Consider the following 14,848-nt stretch of genomic DNA (forward strand, 5'->3'; position numbering starts at 1 on the left):
TTCCTCTAATCCCACCCTTGCATGTTGAGTATGTGTAAAAGTGCTGGAGAAGCAGCGCACATTCCAAAGCACAGCGCTTTTTGCTTCTTCTAGTCTTTACCATCCTGATTGAGGAAAGGAGTCATCTTTTACAGGGCTTTTGATAAGCTTTGGGGAAGTTTTGTCTTCACTGGTGTCCTTTAAAGTGTTTTTCCAAAAGAATGAACTTTGAGATAATTGGACCTTGAAAATTAAGTGATTATCTTTCAGATAGCATGTCTGAAATGTATGTCTGTGTTCAGAGAGCAATACCTCAAATGCTTAACATTTTAAAATGCCATTGTAAATAAATAGTCCTTGGAAGTGTTTGCTGGAGATGTTGCTGCCAAATTAAGGTGAAAATCATGTAGCAAAATGTCTGATTTGAGTGACAGGGAGAATGACTGTGGCTTTTTTTGAGACCTGAAAGACTTGCATCAGTTCGAAGGCGGTAAAAGGATTTGGCTCCATGCACCAAAGTATTCACAAGTGGCAAACTTACCACGTGCTGAGAAAGGGAAGGTAAAAAAGATATGGTCCCTATCTCAGAGACGCTCGACTCTTTGCAGTCTATGGAATAAGCACTGGAACAGGAACTCCTGGGATACTATGAATAGGGAATTCCTTCTGGAGTATTTTCAGAGGGTTCAGTAAACTGCACAGGGAATTTCTGGGGGTGTGGGGAAGGTGTCGTTTTTAACAGCTGGAATAGCATTAAGAAAACAATGCAAAGGCAGGCATAATGCATATTAAATACAGGGGAGCAGAGCCTGGGATGATCACTAGAAAAGGCATCCACTGCTGATGTTACTTCTCAATTAGGGAGGGAAATGTAGTGACAAAAGCCCTGACATTTGCAAGAGCTCCATCTTTTTGACCAGCAGAAAATCCTCTCTGTCTCCTGAGTGATTTAGGTGGATTTCGGGTATTTTATAATCATTACAGCAGGTCTTTTTATAACAGCCACAGCAATTGATGGCACAGGTTCTACTTGGAGATTTCCAAGTAACTTTCCAAGTCAAAATGGTAGAAATAATTGTTTACTTTAATATAAAATTGTTGATACTCTCTGGACAGCATAGTCACAAATATTTTTGGTTATTTGATAGTTCAGGCTACAAATACCAAGGCCAGCAAAACTCCTTTGAGCAGTATGCTGTATTGTTTGTATCTGTAATCCTGAACAGTGCGAGAATCAAGTTTATAATATGCATCCTCAAGTACTTTGAGCAGTGTTTGAGTTCTTATTTACTGGAAGATAAGTGCTCCTTGAGTGTCTACAAACTTGGAATGAATGTGGAGTACTGGATTTAATGCGGCCTTGTACCGACACTAATAATATTTTTGAGCTATTGGGCATCAGTGTAGCTCAGATGCCTTCTTGCTCTTTTTCTGCACGCTTTCACTACAGCACAGTAAATGTCAGTAATTATCCCCACATTATTTTAAATGCCATTCTAAGGCCAAGTGTTTTAAAATGCCAGTTTGACTTAAAGATATTGTAGTTACGTTTAGGCTGAAAGGAATTTTAAGGAAATAAATGACCTGTGGCTCCATTAAAGTTTAAGTGAGCAATTTTCTTTGCCAGCAACTAGAATCTCATTTATCCTTGTGTGCTTTCAAATAAATATTAATACTTGCAATACAATTTTTTACCTTTATGAAGATGTCTATTTTATATAAGGGGAGATAATGATTTAGAATGGCGAAGTCAAATCCTCAAGGTTTAGTAGATGTTAATTCCAAGATTACCATTCTAACTTTTCCACAAGTTTTTTTTTTTTTTTTTTTTTTTGTTTTGTTTTTTTTTTTTTGAAGGAAAAACAAGCTAATGGAAATCCTGAGGAGACTTCTTTGTGAAGCAAGCCACTGGCTATGCTCAGTTGTCTGTCTGGTTTCATATGGTGTATCAATAGTGTGTTGCTTGAGTGTTTCCAGATTCTGTAAGTCCTGGTGATAGTAGGTCTCATTCTACTCAGAAAATACACAGATACACTCATCTCTGTGTGTTACTTTTCAGCACCCTTCATTGGGATGGCCAAAGCAAGCACGACCTTTTCCACTGCTCCCTGCTGTGTTGGGTGATCTCATGGGATGTGTATGTTCATATTTAAGAGAAAGTGCTTTTAGGCAGGAAAGACAGGTAGGATATTAGTTTTCTTTGAGAAACTGCGAGGACTGGGAGCATGTACCAAGTGAGGTGCTGGTTAGGTCAGAAAAGAAACCCTCATTTCTGAGGAGATGGGGATGGATGGGCATGTTTCTTTGACCATAAGAACAGCAAGTTCTGTAAGCTGTTGTCAGCTGGAGCAACAGCATCAAAATGCACATGGAAAATTACATTGGAATTTTTACTTTGTAATAACAAGCTGGGGTGCTTCCACTTCGCCCTCAATAGGTAGTTAGATGCTTTTGGCAGAATAAAATTACGTTTCTGTATTAATGTTCTGGACTAAAAATGTTACTACTTCTTCAGCAGCAAGCACTTTCAGATTTTTTTCTTTCTTATATACAGTCTAGGTGACAAGGTAGAACAGGAAGGAAAGGAAGAATCAGGAAGAGATGTGGAGTATTTTGGAGACTGTTTGCAATCTAGGAGATGACTGCTGCATCTTAACTGACGAGTTTTTGTCTCCTGATTGTGTCACGGATACTCCTAGGCCAGTCTATATTTGAGTTTCAGTTCATGTTCTAAGTTTCTAGCAACTATTCTTTCACTTGGGACAGAGACCAATCTTGGCCTTTTAAGTGTAGCTGTTTTATCTTTAGAAAGATAAAGTCTGTTGCCCGGCCTGCGTCACACTTCTAAGCCATAATTTAGTTCTTTCCTGGTTTAGCAAAAGCAGCTCAAAAGAACAGTCATTGTTTTCTCGATGTAGCATGAAATCCTTTGTCTTCATATGCAACTACAATATTAGTATCGCAAAGTCTTCAAATATGTCAGATTAGTGAATCTACTTCCATGTTATAATTCTAGATGAGTCTGATGCCTAAAGGAAGGACTTGACAGTTTTGCAAATTCATGTCCTGTCATTGTGTCCAGGAGGATGAAGTAAAAGCATTTTCATAATTTGTGAGGTTTTGGTTGTGTGTGTGTATGTGTGTGTGATGATTGTTGTTGTGTATGGGTTTTCTTTGGTTTCTTTTGCTTGTTCCCCTAAGGTGTTCCGAGCAGCCATATCGCTCATAATGGGTACAGGGTATCGTCAGTTCATCACCCTAGAAATGGCTTAAATGCCATTTTGGATATAGATTGATGACAGAGATCTAGTCCAGTGGTGTAGCAAGAACTAGATTAGTACCTGACCTAAGCTGGTTTTAATCACGGAGTTATTCCATTTGGAACTAATAGTACAGTATTTTGTGTCCAATGCTTCCTAGGTTTGGTGAAAAGTGACAAGTTGCTGGTATTTACTCTCGTAAGCTATTTGTTCCTGTGACTTACTCTGTAACCTTCCTGATGCTTCTGCAGGGAGCTGCTATACCTGTACAGGGTTCAGGGTCTCACTGCCAGAGCTCAACTCTGCCCACTGTCATGTTCAATGAGGCTTTGGTCTTCTGAAGCTGATTTCCACACTATCTGGTTCAGAAAAGGGAAAACTACTGAATTGCTTCACAGCACCTAAACTCCAGGCTTTTAATCCATCACCAGTCACTTCAATGGCATGGTATGTCCTTACTAAATTATGTTATTTGTCTGATAGCTTCCAAAATACTAGCTTCAGAGGGAAGGAGATTACGAAGTTGCACAAATACAGGATTAATTCCACAAATATCCTTCCTAATAGTGTGTGTTGGTACTGATTCTGTGTTTGCATCATTCTCGGAAGTGATGGTCTTCTGAGCCACACTCAGCTCTGTCCTAACTAAAATAAAATGTTATTTCCAGAATATCTACCATACTCACAGGGTTTCACATCGTTGGGAAAAAGAAGTTCACATCCACACATCTTAAAATTAATACTGTACTTTCACATCAGTTACATGACGTACGTGATGTGAATGTTTTTATGCATGGAAATTTGTGCGCTCTGTTCTGCTTCTTGATGTTGACAACTTAAAAGATCATTTAATGATGTTACCTAGATCACTTATCCCTATTGTCCATCCACAGCAGAAATGCATTCTCTTGCTAAAATAACGTGCATGAAGGTCTTAGGGGGAACTTTTAAAAAGGCTGGAAGAATGATTTATGCTGGTAGCCTAGACTACAACTGTACCATCTGTTCTATCTGTTTGCCATAGGCTAAACTGACGTGCAACAGTCAGTCAGCTGACTTGGCCAACTAATGAACATTGTACAATTAACAAAAGCTGAACTGTTCAGTCAAAAGTTTCAATTACACGTAATGTCAGTGTGAAACTTGCTGTTGTTGTCTATAAGGTTGAGTGTGCTATGGATTTCAGAAGTGGCAGTAAGTGATCATCAGAGATGAATTTCAACAATATTTTTGAAATGTGATTGAATGAGCTACTGCCAAAGGCGTTTCTTTTCATTCGTGGCACTTCTCATCTCTGCTTAATTAGAAATATTGAACTATTCTGGTGTATTTACAACCAGACTCTCAGCGCACAAGTCTTTTTCTCTGATATCCATATTCCAGTTAGTGCTGTTGTCTCTGTAATGTGGAAAATGAGTGTGATAATGTAACTAGGTTTCAGAGTGTTTCCACTTTTTACTGTCTGATGCATGTTACTCACTTGGGTATGTAATAACAGTTGCGTTCCTCATACCTCAAGAGATAAGTAGTGTATTAAGCCTTAATCTAGCATTGTGGTTGAGACATTAATTGCCTACTATGAGGACAATATTGGATACCTCTTTTAAGTGCACTAAATATATGCAATATTTTCCTGATTTGGCAGGAAAGTCATTCTTCCTTTCTATTTTACGCAGCCACTGTATCCGTGAGGACAGTGTAAAATAACATTTTTGAAACATGCTTTATGTTCTTTAAATTCTGTAGCTTGCATATGCAGGGCTTTCTTGTATACTTGCTGTGGAAAGCGACTGTCACACTAAAATTAATTTGTCAATGACATGATTATTAAAATGTCCTGTTCAATTAAAGATCTGTTTTCAGCTCAATGTTAGGGGCATTGTAAGAGTAAGCCTTAGGTCTGGGGTTGCTTCAAGAGCAAGAAATATAAGACCAGAGTTGGTCTGTGAGAAGCTGACTTGAGTAATTGTTTATTTCTGTGAAAACTGCTTTTTATGTCCAATAGACACAATTAAAGCTCCATTTATTGGAATGAACAGCCTTGCTGCCATACAGGTAGAAGACAGATTATAAAGATGTATGTGATATTGTAGTGGAGCCCCTGAGAATGAATGGTCTAATCAGGATTAAATCAAATTGTCTGGGTGCTGTAATGAGAAGACTTGGGTTTGCTTTTATCCCTCCAGCTAGCTAGGAAAACTCTCCACTGCATTTTGCAATGAGAGATTGTGCTATCATTTGGAGATCATAATAGTAGCAATAAAGAGAATGCAAGCCATCTCCAATTTATTTTGGCCCACTTAGTCCAGCATTTGATGTATGTGATACATTGTTTACACTGTGAAGTTAAATATTTCATCTGTTACATGCAAATTAAAATAAACAGAACCTAGAAGGAGGAAAAAGGTGTGATAAGTAAATATTTGGGGAAAAGTATTCCTCTGTACTTAGAGCACTTTAATAGGGAAGGAAAAAAAAAATGCCCATAACGCATTCTTGTGATGTTTTTTGTATTTTTTGTTAGCTACTTGGAAGAGTGAATTAATGCAGTGCCTAATTCTAGAATGCTAGAACCCGTGCCACCTCATGGTTTAATGAAATACAGGATTTTTCGTGCTCTCAAATGGATTTAGCCTATAGGTGTGGAAGTCTTGTAGCACACAAATATTGGCCTTTAGAAATGTAACTGCCAGTCCAGTCTCCTCTCTGCTGTGATTTGTGTGAGCATCGTTAGGAGGTTCTGCAGGTTGGGTGCCACCAACTTGGCTTTGGTTTGGCAGATGAGTGAAGAGAGGAGAGTGGTGATATCTTTTTAATCCTGTGGCTTCAACCAGCTTCTGCTTCTTGCTTGTGGCTCTCAACATCCTTCATGTGGTTCCAGTGACTGGCCAAGCTCTGGGACCTGCTCTTGGCCCATTCAGCTTCTGTCATCCGGCAAGGCCATTGATCACACATGGTCAATCCTGCTGGGTTGTGCAGCTTCTGTTGTAAGCCAGGGCAGAAGATTTTTAATTGCTTGCTGTTAGCTCTGGAGGAACTACCATTAAATGGGTATCATTATATGGATACAAAGAGAACTTCTGGAGAATGTAGATGCATGTATTCCGCACAGCAGTTGCAATTTTTTAATTTTAAATTCTGAGCTATGAGAGTTATAACTTTCAAACAAGTTCCTTGCCTCCGTGAAATATGATCAGTGCGTTGACCAACACTGAATTAACATATTTCTGTATGGTATTGTGAAATGGAGAACCTTTCTCCATGTATTGCAGAGACAGATATTATACTTAACTCTCATTTGTAACTTTGATAAATTTTTTTAGCATGAGGAAGCTGACAGTTAAGGTTTTTCTTTTATGTTTGTTATGTCAGAAAGTGTCATTATCAGAGCTGGTGGCTGCATTTGCTAATGGTTGGCTGGCGTATGTGGTGTTGCTGCTGGTTTTTCATCTTTGCTGTCTTTCACTTTCCATCTCTTCCACCAAGCAGTGAGGCTGCTCCAGGGGTCCCAACATCCTATTTGGTGTCCTATCACATCAGACAAAAAAAAAATGTATTGGTTACCTGTAAACATGCTAAAACATGGTATCTGGCATTGTGGTGTTTTATACAGACAAAGACCAGCTTCATTTGTAAATGGGGTACACAGCTGGGGTCACTTGCTATCAAAGATGACTCTGCAAAGAAGGTATGAACACTAGCCAGGTGGGGTGACCAAATATCTTGGGGCTTGTGGTGACTCCTCTCCCAAAAGCTTCATGGAAGGGAATTAAAGTTAGCAAGTGTAACTTTTAACTTGTAACTCAATCTGTTACAGTGCAGGGATGGAACAGGTATGAATGCCATAAAAAGTATAAGGTTTGCAGAGTTATAAGCTTAGGGCAAAATTTGTCCAGCCTGCTTATTTTTCTAAGAAAATTCTCTGAAGTTTAAATTGATTACACTTGGTAGAAAAGGGACTGGGATCCACCTTCAAAAGTATTCTCCGTGCAAATGAGGACGGCATCTTGATGAGTGTCTTCACAGTACAGAAATAGGGCATTTCTACCCTGCCCAAACCTGTGGATATTAAGGTTGATTAAAACATAGGACAGTTGTCTTTCATATGCTGTAACAAAAATGGAAATTGAATCTGTAGCAAGTAAATATTTTCTTCTGATTAGATGAAAACCACCTGAGTAGATCTTCTGCTTAATTTTTTTTTTTCTGCTAGAAGCACCTCCAGCAATCATGTACAACCGAATCCAGTGCTTTCAGTGGGATAGCCAGAAATGGCCAAAACCCATGTGATAGCGTTCCTGCTACTGTTGCTGAGATGGGAAAAAATAATTCTGAAACTTGGCAACTTCAGCCATTCAGTTGCCAAGTGTATTTTACACATGGCTCTGGGTATTAGCTTCGCTGCAGAGGAGGATAAAGGAAGGAAGGTGTGAAGGGATCAAATTCATTTATAGTTCATTGTCTCTTCTACCATGGGTAATGTTAAATAGCTTATACTCAGTCTGTGTCAATGTGGTGATTGCTATGGCATTAGTAATAAAAAAAGACAGATTTGTTTCTAGAGGAACACGATCTGTTCTCTTGCATCTGGGGATTTATAGTGAGATCTGTTAAAAGAGATGTGAAGATTTGAAGGTGAATGGATAATAAGTTATACAAAAAACCAAACAAACCAACCCAAACCTACACCCCACCCTAGTGTTAATTCAACATATTAGCAAAAACTTAACCATTCAAAAACATACAGGATTCTTACACTGAGGTTTCTCCTTCAACACTGAAAACGTTAATGTATTAACCCTTTGTGCTTATCATTTTTCACATATGCCGTTAACACGCAAAAGTATGCACTTAAGAAACAAAATGAAGTATGGATCCTGAGGCTATATGGATGTAAGACTGCAGTTTAATGTTTTAAGTTAAAATGTTACTATTTTTGGAGACTTCACTTCCTCAGAAGCAGAACTTATTTAGTAAGCTATGAAGGCAGCAGATTTATAAGGCTATCAAATTCCAACTCCACTACCAAGTTTTTGAGTATGCTGTTTGTACAGCTAGAAAGGCTCCAGGCTTTACTGGGAATACTTGCAGTGGCTGCAGCAATGGGTGGGCATGGGTTGAGGTTTGCCTGGTTACTTTTAGACATGGCCTAAAACCCTCTTGGGTTTCATTTACTTGTTCATTGCCCTTAAAAGTCTGTTTGGTTTACTGCTGCCAGGTTCTCTAGCAGATCTGGTAGAGTCCTTCATACCGGGCTTCTGGAAAACAACACGTATTTTCATAACACATTTCATAAATGTGTAAGTAGTATCTTCATTTGCCCGTGAGGTACCACTGCTCTCTGTAGAACTGTTTGCCCACTTTTCTGAGCAAAAATGTATGATAATCTTCAGAAGTTGTGTGTGCCCCTTAAGCTTGAAAACAAATAACCAGTTGTGCCTATGGGCTCTGCCACCCACTGCTCGGTAGCTACAAAACCTCAAAGTGTTGCAGGTTCACCTCCAGAAGGTACCTGGAGCCAAACCCTCGGAAGTCATTCCAAATTGTCTCTTCAGTGAATTTGGCTTGCTGTCCTTTTTAAGATCTGAATGTCAGCCATTGCAGAGAATCGAATGTGTACATTTTCAAATTATTGGATGGATAATTTCTTCAAATGACTGTTAATGAGCAGAGTGTACTTAGTAAGTGACCTTCGGGCTGCATTGGATGTGTAGGGCCTCTGTTATGTTGTAGTTCTCCCTGTTGATAAGTGTAACTGCTGGTACAACTGGGGATTTGGTTCAAAGACTAGCAAGTTCGGTTCTCATTTCCAAGAATCTACAGTAATATTACTTGAATTCAGGATTTCAATTAGCTTCAAGCTATATAAATTGTTCTCCTAAAGTGTTATGGAAAAGGCAATGGAGGCAAGGCAAGCCTGGTCCCCTGTGCTTGAGAGAAGACTGAAGGGCAGTATTCCTGTTGTCTGTGCAGATGCGCACCTGAAGTGAGTTAAAATGAAACTATATAGCATTAAATTTAAAACGATTTCTGAGAAATTGCTCCTGTTGTAAACTCTGAAATTCTGTGGCATGGTTCTGGTGGGATATACCTTTGAGATCGGAAGACTTAAAACTTAATGCCACAATTAGTTTGTGCTGAGCCTGAACTAATCAGCATCTGTGAGAGACACCATGTACTTGCCGGGGCTGGGTGCGGTGCTGACAGAATCACGCGGATGGGTTCTTAGAAATTCAAGGAAACTCTCCGCAGGCTGCATAGGCATCCCCTTAGCACTGACATTTCAGGAGGGAAAGAGGAGGGAGAGATGTAAGTTCAGGAGGAATATACAGGTGAGGATGTAAGACACCTTTGTTCTCCTTGCCTCTAAAGCTTAACAGAACTGTTTAGTGGAAATTAATGTTATATTCCAGAAGACCTGAAATGACTCACCTAATTTCTTTGGTTGATGGCATTACATAAGGGTGGTAGGACTTTGAATGTGGCTTCATCTGATCGTGGCTCAATTATATGCAAATGTAGAAGGGTTTTTTTTAAACATTTATTTCTTTTTAGCTGATGTTCTTGTAAAATATGTACATTGCTTTTTTTGTATACTTAGTGACTGATTTTTGTGATGCTGCAACATGAGAGCGCAGTTGTTTTCTAGTTTTTGAGGAGGATTCATGTTACATATCTACATGGTGATTGGAATTATTTGCGCAGTTTTCTTTTAATCTGAAGTTTAATCTGAAGTCCTAGTTAATCTCCAACAGAAACATTGTCTTTACTCATACTCTGAGGGGCTTTACTGTCATGACTTTAAAATGTGTTTACACTGTGACTGGCTGCTTGATGCTTATTTTCAAAGATTTTGCATTTATTTTGCATTCATTCCTATCTTAACTTCAAGCGCTTTGAAAGACTGCAAAACAGATCATAAATATATAGGCTGACCCTGTGAATTTTATGGTGTGGAAGTCCATCATATACTTGCTGGTCATAGTTAACAGTGGTATCATTCATGCAGAGCACCTAGATTTTTACACATGAAAGCAACTTTCCAAAGCAGAATATTTGTTTCTCGTGGTCAGGATACAGTAAGACCATTTAATATGTACATGAAATAATTTTACCTCTAGAAAGACCTCAGTGGCTGAAGTGGAGCTTCAAGTGTGTAGATATTGGCCATTTGATAAGCCTCTTCTCACCTGCATTTTATTGCTTAAGTAATAATTAAATAATAATAATTAAAATGCCCAAGCAAGTGTATAATAGTCTCTGAGGAACAACTAGTATCTTAACACAAGGTCTAGGGAGTCCTCATCCTCCAGAGTGATGTATGAACTGATACTGACTGGGATGCACTACTTGCATACAAGAAATCCAGGGTGAGAAACAATACGAAGTGAGTAAAAGACAAGTGCTAATGTGCCTGATAAGTGTTTGACAGGCTACATCGTTTTCCTTCGCTCTCTTAATGCCTGCAAAGGGAAAGAAGAAAAAGACAATGTCAGAAATGAGCTGTAGTGAGTGAAGGACAGTGGAGCGAGCGCATACCGTCTGTGATATCAATGCACATCTTGAACTTGTTTATTTATAGCTTGCATGTCTCATCTATTTGGAAATAGAAGAGCTATTTGGTCACAGTCCTGCAGTAGGACATGCTTGGTAAGGTGGAATAACTTACTTGGTACTTTTGATTATTTTAAAAATATTTTTTGTTTTAGTCTTTGTTACTAGTAATAGTTTATAACAGTTTATTAATTTGTTTCTTTTAAGGTGAGTGTGTTTATCTTGTGTTCTTGCATGCTGTTTCTAAATCATATAAAGACAGAGCTCTCATCTAAGTTTTCTGGCCTAAACTGAGATGTGTTTTCGTGTTGGCAAAAGAATAATTTTTGGACTGTGTTCAAGGTCTCAAGATTTTACCATATCTGGATGTCCACTTGCCTTGTGTGTCTTCCCCTTTGGCTTTCATTTTTCAACAACTTACTGGCAGCAATGCTGAAGGAAACAGCCGATTTTGAGTGACAGACATGGAGTATTCTCGGTAAGGGCTCCCTGAACGAGTGAATGCAACTATTCTCATCAGAAGTTTAATTCCTGGAATTTGTCTCCTTCGTTTGGCGAACAAGAAGGATGGTTTAATGGCTGTGCAGCTGATTATTTTTAATCAGGGCTACACAAATTCAGAGATGTAGACAGCTATCAGTTGCCAACTGAGTTAAAACAGATTGTTAGCCAGCTCTCTGTTGATTTGATTAATGACCCGAATCGGTTGTTTTTGAGCATATCACTGCCAAAGTGTGCTAAACAATGAAAACAGGAAACTTGTGTGTCTTTGCTACTGTGGTGTCACCAGATATAATGAAATGGAGGCTTTGCTGTGGCGTGGGCTGAACAGCGCGGAGAAGAAAAGGGTATTTAAGGACTGATTGTACCTCTGCCACACCCAGGCCATGGACCGCTCTGAGATGCGGGAACTGGCAACGATCTGTGAGGAACCACCTGCTTCCTTGAGATTGCAGGGATGTATCTCAGCATTTGCTCTCTGCCCCAACATATGTTTCCTGCGCTGGGGTTTGGGACTGTGAAGAGAGCATGGCTGTAGGAAAAGGAATTGCAGAGTTGCCCTTGAAGCATCTTGGAGCCCCCTATCAAATGTGCAGGGCAGCAGGGCTTCCTTCTCCTTCTGTTGTGCCAACAGGGAAGTAGAAGGGGAATTGGACACAAAAGGGAATGTGTCCTAGTTATGGCAGATACTGGGAGCAAGTGGCAAAGAGGAGGAGGAAATCAAGTTTGTTCACTGGTAAAACTCCCTATCAGTTTGGTTGTGACTGTATTAGGAAGTTTGCACCAGCTCTTGTGCAGGCAAACCTCTTCTGAAGCATCCCAATCTTCCCAGGAAAGCTAAGGGTGTTTGCCTCCTCCTGTAGACGCTTTACAACAGACTGTGTTCAGCATTTGCTTAAAACTTTTACCACTTTGTTGTAAGTGGCTAAGACTGAAATTGCTGATGTCCGTTGGCTGCATTTTTCACAGATAGCTATTGCAAGGCTGGTAGGGCAGAAATGAGTAAGTGTGAGTTGACCATTCTCACGCCTGCGGCTGAATGCTGTCCTAATGACTTAGTAATCTTTATTTCCAGTGTAAGCTGAAGGTATTGGGAGTAGAAGGCAGAGAATATAGTAGGCGTGAGCAGGTCCTTCTTTATCTCCTGCGATACCTGTTTGATTTTCATCTATGTGTTAAATATTATCACCAGCCTCTAGAAAACACTTTGTATTAAGCACAGGACTAAATGCAACAGTGATGATTAAGTATTTCTAAGGTTATTACAAGTCTAAACCTGAGAAAGTTTAAAACGCTTTTTATGTCTAATAAACATACTAAATTAATAAATTATGGAAGCATCTGAAGGTAAGACAAGTGTAAGCCAGTCTACTGATAAGCCAGGACCAATTAATTCATGAAAGAACTGGTCAGCCTGTTAGTAGAAGCACATCAAGCACTTTATTTTCCCAGAAGCTTTTTTGTGAAACCAGCTCCCTGTCAGCTCATCTGTTTTTCTGTGCACAGTGTGGTAGCAAGCAAGGTAGTGGAGTTATTCTTCCCAGTACCAGGCTACAATGCACCCAGGTGGGAACAATTCCATTTCCAGGCCTTTAAGCAAAAGAGTCCTCCATCTTAGGTTTTAATTAAATATTTTCTTCTATTAAGCTTTAAGAGTCTCATTGGTAATCTTTTTTTCATTTGAATAAACTGGCAGTTTGGATTGTTAGTTTACTTGGATGCACGAGGCTTAAATCAATGAACCTTTCCGAGTGTTCTTGTAGGAACCAAGAGCAGCCAGGCAATAAAGCAAATTGTTGTACAGGATCAGGTGGAGAAGACTTCCCCTGCATCCATTCCAAACACGTGTACTCACAATTCTCCTGGCAGGAGTTTTACAGCTGTGTAAATACTCAATTATTATGTGCTGCTACTTATCTAGCTTGCTTGCTGCTTTTCTAAAACTATAATACTGATCTTAATTCTGTGTATAATGTTTCCTCTATGAACTCAAACAACTCTTTCCCTTGAGTTCATGTTTTTAATTGCAGCTTTAGATCAACTCTCTCCCTTTTAAAGTAACATTTCTTTCCTTTTGATCCTCATACCAACTTCAAACGTTTTAATTAACTATGCATCTGCCACATCTTAAACAGTCTGAAAACTGTCTGTAAAGCTGAAATTGCTCCCTGTTCTTAATTCAGTGAGCCACAAAGGTCTAAAGAAAAACAGCTTGCAAACCACTGATTTTTTTTTTTTTTTAACTGTCATTTTGGGTATTATAATGTTTTTAAGCCCACTAGTTTTAGTTTACTTGTTATAAGCGCTGCTAACTTCTGTCAGACTCCAGAGGGCAGTTGTCAAAGCTCTTAAAATAGCTCACAGATCCATCTAACTGATAGCTTAGTTTTGAATGTGGCTATTATGGGAATATTTAAAGAAAATGCAGACTTCTGTGATGTACCTAATTATGTGCTGTTGTGCCCCATTTCTTCATGACGCACAAGCACGTAACTACAAGATCTTACTCCTCATAGTAATGGTGTCTCTGGTCATATTCTGCTGAGAGCTGAATGTCCTGGTACAAGCTATGTCTGACTTTTTCAGAAGCGCAAGGGCTACCTGAGAGTACTTTCTTATTACTAGCCTCTCTAAGAAATCTGAATGTCTCTAAAACGCATCTTCTGGTACAGTTGGAGATCGACAGCTGCATATGTTGTGATAAGGTACTATAAAAATGCATATATATGCCCTGCATGGTTAAAATCTGTTCTATGAAGAGATGTTTATTTTATAGCTCTACTGAGAGACCTCTCCATCTTTAGTGTAATGGTGTCCACAGACTTTCTGTGCAAACATGAGAGAAGGGAAAGTATTTGACTGAGGTTTAAAATGATCTGGGTAAAAAAGCTAGCGGTGCTTTTGGAGTGTTCAAGACTACCTTAGCGCTCATTCTGGATTCATCTTCCCTCATTCTTTCTCTGTCAACAGGAGTTATAAGATACAGTATCCACTGGCCCAGTTCTCTTGAGATAGTACATGTCAAATTGTTCTTTCAGCCTTACTTAACTGCCTTGTCTTTTCCTCTGGGCTGTTTGGTAATGATTTAGCCATTATTATTTTACTTTTCTAAATTAGTTTGCATGGAAGGCCATATAAGATGCTAGAGGTCTTATTATAGCTGGAAATATGCTTTGTGTTTGTGGATATGGAACATGCTCTCTGCTCATGAAGTTACTCTGCCTTAAAACAAAACCAAAGGTGCTTCAGACCCCTCTTTCCACTCCCTGAAATCCCACACTGGATTTCACTCATCAAATTCTAAAAAGGGGCGAGTGTTTTTGTAATCCTTTAGTAAAACTCACTGAAGTACCGCAGCAAAAACACTCTGTTTCCCCTGAAGCTGGATGACTTTACCAGGGAGCTCACTTTAATATGTAGTGATTTCTTCACACTAGCAAGTAGAATTATGTAATTTGATAAACTGAAATTTCATTTAATCAGATTAATAATCTTAAAACTATAACCTTCCTAAAGGGTTTGTAAATGCATGGACACATGGGAAAAATAATATT

The 14,848-nt window shown here is 39.1% G+C and overlaps 1 protein-coding gene across 1 annotated transcript in view; it reads left to right on the forward strand.

The window, feature by feature from the left end:
- PLCB1 (phospholipase C beta 1) overlaps positions 1-14,848 on the forward strand; it is a 408,751-nt gene that overhangs the window by 40,429 nt on the left and 353,474 nt on the right. The window lies entirely within an intron of this gene.

This window comes from Numenius arquata, chromosome 7 (assembly GCF_964106895.1).
Source record: "Numenius arquata chromosome 7, bNumArq3.hap1.1, whole genome shotgun sequence".
In the NCBI taxonomy this organism is placed as follows: Eukaryota; Metazoa; Chordata; class Aves; order Charadriiformes; family Scolopacidae; genus Numenius; species Numenius arquata.